Source organism: Capsicum annuum, chromosome 8 (assembly GCF_002878395.1).
Source record: "Capsicum annuum cultivar UCD-10X-F1 chromosome 8, UCD10Xv1.1, whole genome shotgun sequence".
NCBI lineage: Eukaryota > Viridiplantae > Streptophyta > Magnoliopsida > Solanales > Solanaceae > Capsicum > Capsicum annuum.
The window spans coordinates 16,371,575-16,386,556 of NC_061118.1; the positions used below are offsets into that span (position 1 = coordinate 16,371,575).

The window sequence follows — 14,982 nt, forward strand, 5'->3', positions numbered from 1 at the left end:
CGTCGAGGTGCGCGAAAGCTTGGACCGGACACCACGATTATAAAAAAAAATCTTTATGTGATATATTTTCTTTTCATTTGCTGCTAAAATAAAGTTATGAAGTGTATTATATGTAGTACTCTCAACTCTGTATTGGTACTTTTTGCAGTATCTCTTTGGTTCTCTGTTAATGACTTTTACCTTGTCTTGTTAACAACAACAACAACATACCCAGTATATTCCCACGCAATGGGGTCTGGGGATGTTTAGAGTTACGCAGTTTGTACTATTGCCTCAGAGGTGAGGTAGAGAGGCTGTTTTTGATAGACCCTCGGCTCAAGACAAAATACAGTCCAAAAAAGTATGTGAAAGAGGAACAAAAGACTATGGAGTAACACAACAACATATAGTAGCAGAACAATACTATCGCAAAATAATACTATAAGTGTTCTACCCAAAACAACATATATCAACAAGAATCCAAGAACAAAAAACTACAAGCATAGCATTACATCTACTAATAAGGGAAACACTCTTACCTACTAGCATGAATGCACTCCGACCTCCTAACCTTCTACCCTAATTTGCGTTCACCACACCTTTCTATCTTAAGATCATGTCCTCGGTATGCTACAACTGTGCCATATCCAGTCTAATCACCTCTCTCTTGTTATTTGTTAGAATATGAGTAGGAATATGAATAGTATATAGAATCCTAGTCGGAAAAGGATTGTAATGTAGTGTCCTAGTTGAAAAGGAGTCTAATGTAGTGTCTGTAAATAGGGTCTCGATGTAATAATTTAAATATTTAATAATATTTCTCTCTTATATTTTTCCCATGGTATCGGGGCGAGTTTAGTGCTAAACTTTCTAGGAAGAAAACTCAATCAGACAGTCACCATGTGTCAATTTTTGGCGACTGTCAAGTTCGATATGCGTCCTCTTCTGTTTTGTAAGTGTTGTGCGAAAACCAACACTACCACGAGGTGCGAAACAATTAGGCGAGCAAACCCTAGTGAGTCACTCTCAGTTTCGATGAGCCTCGCGCCGTCATGCACTGCGGAAGTTTTAGATCTGCGTCACCACGCGTCGGTGTGTGTGGATGCTTTCGACCACTTTTTGGCAAGATATTTTTCAGTAAGGTCGCCTCTTCATTCAGAGGCTGTCCATATAGTGATGTCTTGATTCGATCCAATTTTCGTTTTCGACAACTGAACACATTTTTTTTTAAGATTTCGGAACATATTTCCAAATATTTTTGCTCGATTTAAAGTTTAGACCTATGATTAAGTCTGAACACCTAATGAGGAGATCAGAAAATCGAACGTCACTTTTGGAAATCTCAACCTATGTGTAGTTATTATAGAAGGCTTGGACACACTCGTGACGTATGCTATTCTCGACCTAAGTGTGGTTATTGTAATAGGCTTGGACATACTTGTGGAATATGTTATTCTTTGCATGGTCGACCGCCTAAAACTACTCATGTTAATCAGTACACCACAGGAAATCAATGCGTGTATTTCTTTAAAATATAATAAGTATCTTCAGTATCGAGCAAGCAAACAATTATCTCTACCAGTAGCTTCAACTGCAGAATCTCTTACCTTTGGATTATGGGTTGTGGAATGATACCAAACAACCAATAAGAAGACACAAAACAGTTCAACACAACAATAACAAAATGAACACAAACTTCGGATTTAACAACACAACAAGAACACACGAAAAACAACAATAAAATTTAAAGATAGGTAGATTGACAAAGGAAAAAATAAGTCCTAAGAACCCTAGAATGTATCAAATTCAAGGACCCCTAACACTTACACTAAGCATTACCAAACTCTTACGGTGACACAAGAGGGGCGTTAACCTCCTCAAGCACCAACGTCTCAAGCCAAAGTTGTAACACAAGTGATTCTACACTTGGGAAACCCTAGTTACTGTTGGGATACTACTCTCACACTAGAGAGAATTTGGTGTTTTAATGTTTCAAGACTTACAATAATAATCAACTAAGAGTAAATGACCTAATACTAAGTCTATTACAAATAAAAGATGAAATGTCCAAAAGACCCTTAATGAAAGGGGGGGGGGGCTCTCAAGTGTAAATTAGGGTGGCTTTGGGTGTGTTTTAGGTCCTTCTCACACTTCAACAATGCACTTCCTTGGGTGTGTCTCCTGTCACACTTGCACGCATATCGATCTTCATGGTCATGCCTGAATCATCCTTTCCATCTTGAAAGGAATTTAGCCTCAAATTCACGGCTTCATCACCCTCAAGACTTCTTCCTTGAATCATCTCTTCATTTCTTTTCCCGAAGTTGGGGTGCTTAGCCAAAGGCTCCGTGAGATCATCAAGCATGTGTTGGTAAGGAACTCTCTTTGTATCCTCCTTTGGAAGCATATGCTCTTGAACGTGCACACAAGAAAAATTGATACTAGGCAAAATGCTAGTATCTATGTTAGTGAGAAATAAGGGGCCTTTGCGGGAAAGTCCCACAAGTAAGGACTTCCTTCCTCTTTGTAGCATTGCTTCCTCCCCTTCTTTACCACTTCTACTCTCGTCTTTCCCTCTTCTCCTTTTTTTTACTTTTCTCCTCCAATTCCTGCACTTGTTGATGAACTTTATTCACTCGTAATGGTGAGAGAGGATGGAGTGTAAACCTTCGGCCATGGAGCTCAAGAGTGTACCTATTGGTTCTTCCATTATGTGTGGTAGCCCTATTATATTGCCATGGTTTCCCCAACAATAAGTGACAAGCTTGCATAGGGATCACATCACAAAACACCTCGTCTTGGTAGTTTCCTACCTTGAACCGAATCATCACTTGGCGGGTTGCCTTCAACTCCCCAGACTCATTCAACCATTGAAGCTTATAAGGACTTGCATGAGGGATAGTGGGTAGTTTCAAGATGTCAACCATGGTGACATTAGCAATATTGACACAACTACCTCCATCAATGATCATTGAGCACACAACTCCTTTAATAAGGCATTTGGTGTTACAAGCCTTCTCCCTTTGACTCGGATCGACCATGACTCTTCTCACCATAAAACTAGGCACTTCAAGTTCACCATTACACGACTAAACATCTTCCTCATCTCCTTCCTTTGGCACCTCGGTTTCTTCTTGCTCTCCATCTTGAGTTTTGTCATCAATCTCATCCGGTTCAAGTCCCACCTCTTCTCCAAGAAAGTATAATTTTCCCTCTATAGGGATCACATTCCTCCTATTTGGACATTCACTAGCCTTGTGTTCCCACCCTTGACATTTGAAGCATTGAAAGCCTTTAGAATGAGAGGAGGAATTCAGTTTACCTTCATTTCTTGGAGGGTACCTTTGGGTAGCCTTAGTCTTGGGTTGGACAGCCTTGGCCTCGGGTTGCTCGACATTGAATGAGTGATCCTTGTCCTATTGCCAACCCGAGGGAGATTGTCCCTTGTGTTTGTAATCCGGCCTCTCCTTGAGCTCCCCTTCAACCTCTAATGCCGCTTGGAAGATGCCATCTATAGTGTCAAACTTGTGAAGTGTCATGCGTGAGTAGATGTCTCTATTCAACCCGACCTTGAAACGTATGATGTCATGATTCACTTGTTCTCCTCGGTGATCAAGCTTTAACATCAATTGTTGGAACTCATCATAGTAAGCCGTGACACTTTTGCTTCCTTGCCGCAAGTTGTACAACTTGGCAAGGAGTTCATGCTTATAATCCTCGAGTAAGTACCTTTGCCTCATAAGGTACCTCAACCTAAACCATGGAGGGGGTTGCCCCTCAATCAACACATTCCCAAACCTCCTGACATATTCCCACCAAGTGTTTGCAAACCCCTCAAATTGAGCTATAGCATAACAATTCTTCTTCTCTTCGGTTAGATCATTCACTTGGAATATCTTGTTACAAGAGGACTCCCAAGCAAGATAAGCCTCGGGATCACTCTCACCCTTGAAGATCGGAAGGCTAACTTTGATGGAGTTTATGCTCACCTCTCGGTTTTGGTTCCCATATTGGTTTCATGGACCAATTCTCCCCTCTCGACCTTGGACTTCCTTTTGATCACCATGCCTACCTCTCATCTCTTCTTCCCTCATGTAAGCATCATCATAAGCCCTATATCCCTCATGTTGTTCCCCTCTACCATATCCCTCTACATGGACGGGTTTATTTGGGTTAAGTGGAGCTTGTAATGGTGGAATTGGATTTGGTGGAAATTGAGGCCTTTGGTTAAGTGAAGTTTGGATTGGAGGGCTCGGGTTTGGTGGTGGTACTTGGCTTCAAGGTCTTTTATGCGGGTCTTGATGGGGTTGTGAATGAGTTGGCCTATTGGGGTCTTGGTTTTGGGGATGGACCATTTGATGCAAAGTTTTGGGGGTAATGGTTGCAGAGGTATTTTGATCATGCCCACTTGACGACACATGATAGTGTTGAGGAGTAGAAGGTCGGGAATTCCTTTGGCTTTTTACTCGTTCCAACCTCCCACTAATGGTGGACATATCCCCTTTCAACGAAGACATCCATTTGTATCTTGTCCATGCTACGCGTAAGGGTCTCAAGGTGAGCCAAAATGGTATTAGTAGCATTGTTGTTCCACGGATTAGGACGTGGTTCCTTCCATTGCAATGTACCTACAAAACAACAAATAATTAGCTCAATAGTATCCTCACCACACTTTCACACCTTGATTATCTCACACTTGGCTTCATAAATGTTTTAAGTCGGCTTGTAGTTCGTGAGGAGTTGAGAGATGAGTCTACTCTTGTCCGAAATAGATTTCGATTTGAAACTCAAACAAATCTTGTCAGACTTGAGCTAAGAACTAACAATGATTTCAAAAGACAAAAGCACACAACAACGCAAACACGAATAAACGGACTCAAAACTAATTTACAATCTAGTAGATGAGTACTAGCTTGTCAATTAGTATTAGAATCAATAAACGAAACTAAGGAATAACAAAAGAAACTAAGAACCCAAGATTGTGAGCCTAAAATTGGTATTGTACGGAAATTAGGTGATGTGGCAGCCTTGGATTGGTTGCGGTGTTTGAAAAGTTCTTATTTTTCCAACCTTGAATTTTTGTTCAACTTTCAATTCTTGAAGGAGTATAATCGGCCTTGGAGAAGAAAACAACAAGATTGGAGCCCTTTTTCACTTTCAAAAAGGTTTTGAGTTGTCTTACCACCTAGGTTTCACTTTCAACAAGATTGGTGTCCCTTTCCTCTTTTGTACACCTAGGAAAGTTTTCTTTCTCTCTTTCGGTAGCAAGTCTTTTTGTAGATCTTTTTGTCCCCTTACCCTTTTGGTATTTCTTTGGGCTTGTTTCAAGACAAACAAAAGACTTCACTTCTCTCCACTTAGTTTTAGGATCAAAACACCACTATTGAAAGTTCTTCTTGCAACAAGACATGAAGATTGGTCAAGAACACCAAGAACTTCCAATAGAACCTTGAAGACTAAGGTTCTTGTTGGACTTCTCAAACAACAACAATACTTTCAAGCTTAAGACCACAACACAATATCAATAATGTACGTTCAAACCTTGAACCAACAACACATCAAATGCCCAAACTTTAATCCGCAACAACAATACCAACAACAATCGTTCAAGCTCAACTTGGATCTAGACTCAATGGTGTTGGTGAAGAAGAAAACCACTAGAAAACCTCAAGACGAGTAAAAGACTCCTAGATCTAGGTCTTTAAAGTCTCGGCCAAGATGCAAACAAGAACACCAACTCTCGGCCAAGGAACATCACAAGACAACTACTCTTTTTTTTTTTCGATTTTTCAAGTGAGCTAGCCCAAGATTGATTCCGTAAGAACGAAATCAACCACAAACTCTGATACCAAATGATTCCAAACAACCAACAAGAAGACACGAAACAATTCACAACGCAACAATAACAAGATGAACACAAGTTTCAGATTTAACAACACAACAAAAACACACGAAAAATAACAATAAAATATAAAGATAGGTAGATTGACAAAGGAAAAAATAAGTCCTAAGAACACTAGAATGTATCAAATTCAAGGACCCCTAACACTTACACTAAGCATCACCAAACTCTTACGGTGACACAAGAGGGACGTTAACGTCCTCAAGCACCAACGTCTCAAGCCAAAGTTGCAACACAAGTGATTCCACACTTGGGAAACCCTAGTTATGGTTGGGATACTACTCTAACACTAGAGAGAAATTGGTGTTTCAATGTTTCAAGACTTACAGTAATAATCAACTAAGAGTAAATGACCTAATACTAACCTATTTATAGTCTATTAGAAATAAAAGATGAAATGTCTAAAAGACCCTTAGTGAAAAGGGGGCGTCTCTCAAGTGTAAATTAGGGCGGCTTTGGGTGTGTTTTAGGTCCTTCTCACACTACAACAATGCACTTCCTTGGGTGGTCTCTTGTCACACTTGCACACATCGATTTTCATGGTCATGCCCGTATCATATACTCTGATTCTGATCATATTTTTGGTGATATATCACTTCTATCAAGTGGTGTTTATTCACAGTCTCTTCCAACTATCATTTCAACCAATGGTAACCAAACCAAAGCAAAAGGAGTTGGACATGTGAATCCCCCATCCTCTGTCACTTTAAATTCTATTCTTTATCCTACTAGTCCTTTTAATCTTGCATCGGTCAGTTGTTGACTCGTGCCCTAAATTGCGGCATACAGTTTCTTGAGGACTCTTTTATCGTGCATGAACATAGTATGGGGCAAACAATTAGTGTAGGATATGAATCACAAGACCTCTACTACTTTACCTCTCCTAACTCCTCCATAGCACATCCAATTAGAGATTCCTCAGACATACTTCACAAACACTTAGGACATCCTTGTTTGTTCAAACTACAAAAGATGGTGCCTAGTTTGTTTAGTTTATCCACATTAGATTGTGAGTCGTGCCAACTTGGGAAGCACACTCGAATTACCTTTCGACATAGTACTGAGAATCATGCGTAGTTTATATTTTCCTTAGTTCATTATGATATTTAGTGCTAGTAGAATCAATTCGACCTTGGGGTATCATTATTTTGTTAGCTTCATTGATGATTATTCAAGATGTACTTGGATATTCTTAATGAAAGATTGCTCTGAATTGTTTTCTATATTCAAGAGTTATTGTGCTGAAATACAAAATTAATTCGGTCTCTATTTGTACCTTTAGTAGTGATAACGCCTTAGAATACATGTCCTTCCGATTTCAACAATTCATGTCTGATTAAGGAATTATTCATCAGATTTCTTATCCGTATATCCCTCCAAAAAATGGAGTAGCAGAGGAAGAATACACACCTCATCGAGACTACTCACACTCTTCTCGTTCAATCCTATGTTCCGCTGCGTTTTTGGGGCGCTGCAGTTATCTCATCTCGCTATTTAATTAATCAGATGCCCTCATCTTCCATTCAAAATCAAATTCCTTATTCAATATTGTTTCCTCAGTCACCTCTATACTCCCTTCCCCCTCGTGTCTTTAGGAGTACATGTTTTGTTCATAACTTAGCCTCAGCCTCAGGATAAGATAAATTAACCCCTAGTTCTTTCAAATGTGTCTTTCTGGGTTATTCTCGAGTACAAAAGGGATATTGTTGCTACTGGCCTGATCTTCGTCGGTACCTTATGTCGGTGTCACATTCTTTGAGTCTCAACCTTTACATCTTCTTTTGATCTTGATCATCCTACTATGTTGACACGACCTGAACCAGGTCTTAGTCGTGTTGGCTGTCGGGTGCCTCAAGCCCAACCGGAACCGGAGATCACTCCCAATGCCCAACCATAACTACCCTACACCATGTCGGATGAATTTCGTACATATAACAACATGGAACAATCTTAAATCAGATATATTCAAACAGTGTCAACCCCAATACCAACACCAATGCCAATGCTGACACCAATATCGGCACCACTCATTCCAACCCAAAGTAGTCTCACAAAGCCTCTAACTGAAATTAAAACAGTATCCGGTCGGGACATGCCCCCAACCATAGCCAAAAACCAAAGTCTAAGGAATAACAAAAGCATGTAGAGAAACCCATAACATGAAATGGAGTCTTCCGGAGTATGGAAGCTCACCACTTGAATCCGACACAAACCTGTCCCCGAATCCAAGTCACTGAGCAAGAGGAGTAGTATTACCGGTTCCTGCATCGCGTGGGGATACAACGCCCGAAGACGGGTTAACGGGTGAACGCTAGCATGTACTTAGGAATAAGGATAAAATAATGTCAACATTTAAAACCAAGTAAGTAACCAAGTGTAATCACATTCATACATACTCGCTCAGTTTAAAAAAGAACCTACTTTGACTTGGCACAAAGTTTAAAAAAATAAAGAAGATTTTTGAGTCTTGTGGCCTTAAATTAAAGTTATGTTAAATGTACCAAAATGCCCTTTAATCTTGTGGTCCTAAACGTGCCATGTGGAAAATTGAAATTAAAGTTTTGCCAAAAAAGAAAAGGGGTCATTCCTTTTGAAATAGACTAAAAAGGAAAGTAGGTCGTTCTTTTTGAAACGGAGGGAGTATATATATTCCATGCCGAAAAAAAGAACCGGGTTTAGCATGCATTTAAAATTTTAACCTGGGCTGTGTAGCTTAACCGTTCTGAAACCACCCACGGGCTATATGGGTCCAGTGTTACCCCTGAATGGGCCCTAGTGCATGTAGCCGCACGAACCGGAGATATCATAAGGGTCGGGGATTCCTGTGTACCTTTCACCGTCCATGATACATATATATAACTTAGGGGATTCCTGTGTATCCCACAAGTATATGGTCACCATGACCAACCCTCATGTCGGCAAACATGAGTTTCCAGTGTTAGCCCATTGGACTCACACCTTCACGGTTAGCTATCACAAGCAGCCATTATTGCCCAATTAAGACCATTAGCACACAACTAAACCACCAATTCCATGTGTTAATTACCAAGGCATTATGTAGTGGTATCGTCATACCGACTATAACTTGCAAACAATGTCATTAGCCAATACTTAGGGGATTCCTATTTACCCCACGTGATTTCCAATTAAACCAAAACCATGGCCACCAAGGCCTTTTCCATTTATGTAAAACCATTTAAACTAATTTAAGTTCCATTACCAAATTATACAATGCAAGGGTTTCAATAAAGGTCAAACTATGTGACAAAATCATTCTCATGGACATTTTATCAAACATGTTGAGGGCATATAGTTTCCAAAACCAAAACCAAACAATTTGGGGAATCCAAAGTATCCCTAAACCTATTTACCATTACCATGCATTCCTCAATGTTCAAATCAACATTATAATATGAAAAATCATAAGTTAAACATGGGAAAAACATTATCCAACCAATAATAACCAAAACCCCCCAACATATATTGCAAAACCAACATAAACCCACAATAATATCATGAAGAACAGTCATTAAAACATGAATTTAGTTGACTTAACAACGAGAGAGGAGTAACATGCCTTAGATACCAAAGAGTACGGTGAGAAACCACCCTTGTAAGCCCCAAATTGATTGTCTTGAAGAAACCCTAGCCTTTCTTGAACCAAGAGCCTTGAAAGAGATTTGAGAGTGTTTAAATTGTTTCTGATTGAGAATAATAGGGTAAATGGAGTCCCAATAGTGTTTTAAGTCGTGGGGTCAAAAGAGATTAAGAAGGAAAATGCCTAGAATACCCCCCAACTTTAACTGTAAAAATCACTGCAGCAGGGTACGGTTTAGACCTCTTACTCGTACCCACATCATACGATGGTACCCTCCACTCGTACCTTGATCAGGATGTTGGACACCCACGCACTGTCCACCATACGACTCCCTTGCCCAACTCGTACCCATACCATACGACTAGTACCCCTAAGTCGTATCCAGGACAGAATAAAAAAGGGCTTGACACTGGACAACATACGACTTCACTATACCACTCATACCCTATCCTTACGGCTTATAGTGAGCCGTTTGTATTCAGAGCCAAGTCAAGTTACTAAGTTTCAGATTAAGTGAAGGATCAACCAAATGACCTGTCACCAACCATACGACCCGTACCACCAAATTGTAACCACAACAAAAACTCACCCACCAATCATTGGACATCCTACGAGATGGGTCACCTGACTTGTACCCTCCCCATACGACTCGTATGGTGAGTCGTATGATCTACAGAAGACTGAAAATTTAGGAAATTTCCAAGGGCCAAAACCCAAGGTGTTTCAATTCTCCTCCACTTGGATCATTTGTTCTCGAATGATGGAACGAGGCAGTACTAGCACGATTCACACCCCAACACCTCGACTCAGACCTTTAACTAAGTTTGAAAACAAAAATGCAAGGAAGTCAATATTTCCTTTAACAATGTAAACAAAAGAATGATGAAGAACACATACTTTCCGCACGAATTTTCGGAGCAGAAAACAAGAACGGATCCTTGGACTTCATGTCCTTTTCCGCTTCCCAAGTAGTCTCTTTAACCTTGTGGTTCCTCCATAGAACCTTGGTTGAAGCTACATCCTTGGTCCGCAACTGACAAACCTGTCGATCTAAGATCTCAACCAGGACCTCCTCATAAGACAAGGAATCTGAAATACCAATATCCTTGACAGGCACGATTTGAGACAGATCACCCATACACCTCCTTAACATAGAAACATGGAACAACGATGAATGGAGCTCAAATTAGAAGGCAACTCTTAACTCATACACAACCTTACCAACCCTTCTCAAAACCGAGTACGGACCAACATACTGTGGACTAAGCTTCTCTTTCTTACCAAACTGCATCACTCCCTTCATGGGAGACACCTTTAAGAACACCTTATCCCCGACCTCAAACTTTAACTCTCTTCGCCTCACATTCGCATAGGACTTTTGGCGGCCTTAAGCCTATCCCGAATCACCTCCACCATCTCCATGGCTTGGTGAACCAAATCTGGGTCAAGCATATCCGCCTCACCAAGCTCGAACCACCCAATAGGAGATCTACATCTCCTGCCATACAACGCTTCAAATGGAGCCATCCTGATGCTAGAGTGGTAGCTATTATTGTAAGCCAACTCTATAAGAGGCAAATGCTCAACCCAGCTACCACCATAGTCAATCACGCAAGAAACGACCTTGTCCCCAACCCTTTCTGAAACAACCGCCAAAATTGAGATGAAAACTGCGTACCACGATCCGAGATAATAGAAGCAGATACCCCATGCAGCTTCACAATCTCTTGGAGATACAACCTTGCATAATCCTCCACCGAGAAGTTAGTCCTCATTGGCAAAAAGTGAGCCGACTTCGTCATCCTGTCCACGATGACTCAAATCGAATCAAATTGATTCTGAGACCAAGGAAAACCAGTAACGAAATCCATGTTGATCACTTCCCACGTCCATTCGGGCAACTCAATTTCTTGATACAAACCTCTGGGCCTAATGTGCTCAACCTTTACTTGCTGATACACCATGCACTTGGCTACAAAATTAGCCACATCCTTCTTCATATTGTTTCACCAGTGCATCTCCTTAAGGTCATGATACATTTTCATCGAACCGGGATGAACAACATAGCGCGACTCATGCGCCTTAGCCAAGATCCTTTCTCGCAACCCATCGACGTCAAATGCGCATAATCTCCTTTGGTATCGCAAAGTACCATCACCACTAATCTCAAAGGCCATCACCCTCTACCCACCAACGTCACCCTTGATCCTCACCAGCACTGGATCTAACACTTGTTTCTCCTTAATTTCAGCACCAAGAGATGACTGCACCACTTTCTGAACGAACACTCCACCATCCTCAGAGTCTAGGAGACGGACCCCAAGGTTTGCCAAATGGTGAATATCCTTTACTAACTCCCGTTTCTCCTTATCCACATGAACTAGACTCTCCAGGGACAACCTGCTAAGAATATCAACAGCCACATTGGTTTTACGTAGATGGTAGTGAAGACTCATGTCATAATCTTTGAGCAACCCAAGCCATCTCCTTTGCCTGAGGTTAAACTTTTTCCGAGTAAACACATACTGCAGGCTCTTATGATTAGAAAAGATATCCACATTCACTCCATACCAATAGTGACGTCAGATTTTCGACGCGAACACCACAGCTAACAACTCTAAATCATGAGTTGGATAATTCCTCTCATGCACCTTTAACTGCCTAGAGGCATAAGCTATTACCTTTCTATGCTGCATCAGAACACAACCAAGCCCAACACGAGAAGCATCACAATAGACCACAAACCCATCCGTGCCTTTGGGCAAAGTCAAAATCGGAGCCAATGTTAGCTTATCCTTTAGCTCCTCGAAACTACCCTCACAAGCGTCAGACCAAAAAAACTTTACCTTCTTCTGAGTTAACTTAGTCAACGGGACAGCTATAGAAGAAAAACTCTCCACAAACCTCCTGTAGTAGCCAGCTAAACCCAAGAAGCTCCTAATATCGGTTGGAGTCGTGGGTCTAGGCCACTTCTTAACCACTGCAACCTTCTGCGATCTACCGTGATCCCCTCACTAGAAATGATATGACCTAGAAAAGTGACAGCGTTCAACCAAAATTCATATTTCAAAAACTTGGCATACAACTGCTGCTCTTTCAAGGTCTGCAACACCAACGAAGATGATCGACATGATCCACTTCACTGTTAGAGTACACCAGAATATCGTACATGAATACAATGACGAACAAGTTCGGAAACTGATGGAAGACCTTCTTCATCAAATCCAAAAACGCCGTCGGGGCATTGGTCAACCCAAAAGACATAACCAGAAACTCATAATGCCCATATCGAGTATGGAAGGCAGTCTTAAGGATATCTTCCTCCCTAATCTTTAACTGATGATATTCGGATTGAAGATCAATCTTGGGGAAAGACTTAGCACTCTGTAATTGATCGAACAAATCATCTATCCTTGGAAAGGGATATTTATTCTTTATCGTCACCTTATTCAATTGCCAGTAATCAATACACATTTGAAGGAAACCATCATTCTTATGCACAAATGACATCGGTGCACCCGACGGAGACACAATAGGACAGATTGCTCCTTAAGCTCCTTTAACTCAGCCGAAGCTCTTCTATATGGAGGAATAGAAAATGGACGAGTGTCCGGAACAAGATCAATCCCAAACTCAATTTCCCTATCAGGAGGAACACCAGGAAGGTCATCAGGGAAGACCTCAGGAAATTCATTTACCACAGGGACGGAATGCAAAGAAGACCCTCTAAGTTAGAATCTTTAACCCGGACTAGATGATAGAAACACCCCTTATAGATCAACCTCCGAGCTCTAAGATATGATATAAACTTCCCCTTAAGAGCTAGGGAACCACCCTCCCACTCAATAATCGGTTCGTTAGGGAATTTAAAGACAACCTTACGAGTCCGACAATCTAGAGATGCATAGCACGAGTGCAACCAACCATCCTAAGTATGACATCAAAATCCACTATATCTAATTCAGATAGATCCACCAAAGTTTCTTTACTACCAACAGATACCACACCCCCTGTAGACTCTTCCAGCAATCACAGAGTCACCTATCAGGGTAGAAACAAAAAAAGGGTTCGAAACACACTCCGGACCAAAACCAATGCACAGCCACAAATGGGATCACATAAGATAGGGTGGACCTCGGATCAAGTAAACAGTACACATCACGAGAAAAGAGTTCCAACATACGAGTCACGACATCAGCCGATGCCTCGGACTCCTGGCGAGTAGTGAGAGCATAAAGACGGTTCCGACCAGTGCCGAGGTCAGATGGTGCACCGTTTGGTGCCGGAGCTGAAGGAGAGGTAATAGGATCCTTGTTTTCCCTATAGGAAACCTTACCAACAGGATAGTTTCTGAGCATGTGCCCTGGCTTACGGCAGTTTAAGCACTTGTCCCTTCTCTCATCACAGAAACCCCGATGCAATCGACCACAGAATCTGCAAGGAGGATATGATGGAGTTGACTGAGCCCCACTAGCCTGAGATTGGGCACCCTGTGGCTTGAAGTTGTTGCCACCATGGAAACACATATCATCCGATGGCTTTGGGTAGGCAATACTAGCCGCCGAGTGAGACCCAGAATTGCCCCACTTATTGTTGGGCCACTTATCACCATCCCTGCTACTTTGCTGTTGGCTACCACCCTGCTCATAGAACCTAAACTTCTTGCCCTGCCTCTCCCATATCTCAGCCTGTTTCTTATCTTCCTTTACCTGCTACATGTACACAACCAGCTTGGAGATATCCATGTTCTTGATCAACAAGGCAGCTTTACTCTCCAAAATCAACTCACGAGAGAGTCCCGAAGCGAACTTCCTCATCCGGGCCCTCATACTAGAAACTATCTCCTTAATATACCTCAATAACTGGTGAACTTCAAGGCATACTCCTTGACTGACATCTTACCCTGCTTCAGATTAACAAACTCTTCCGCTTTCGCTTCCCTCAACTCTTAAAGAAAAAAAGGGTCCAGAAAAGCATTAGAGAAATCTTCCCTCAAAGATGACTCAACATCGTCACCCCTTGATTGATCCCATTCCTCGTACCATTGGTACGCCACATCCTTCAGCTGCTAGGCGGCAAACTCCACGCCCTCCACATTCATGGCATGCATAACACAAAAGATCTTTTCCATCTCATCCAGAAAACCTTGAGGATCCTCTTCCACCTTAACACCAGTAAAGGTCGGAGGGTTCAACCTCATGAACTGGCCAACCCTTGTGGCCTTAGAAGATGGAGTAACAGGAATACCACGCTCAGACTGTGTAGCTACCAACTGTTCCAACATATGAATGGACTGACGAAACTCAGTGTTTGTCACTTCAGCCTGAAGAGTTTGAGATAGACCAGAGGGAATCGGTGGAACTTCAGGACAATCAAGAACTGGACCCCTAGATCGGGTCTGGTCTCTATAAATAGAGCGTGTCCTATCCATATTGTCCAGTTCGGATAGAGGAGTTTCTGTGAGCATCAGCTCGACGAGGCATGATCTGAAAAACGAACAAAT

General features: G+C 41.6%; 1 protein-coding gene across 4 annotated transcripts in view; it reads left to right on the plus strand.

The window, feature by feature from the left end:
* Window positions 1-14,982, plus strand: part of LOC107838987 (fatty-acid-binding protein 2) — a 59,701-nt gene that overhangs the window by 12,038 nt on the left and 32,681 nt on the right. The gene's annotated exons all lie outside the window — the stretch shown is intronic.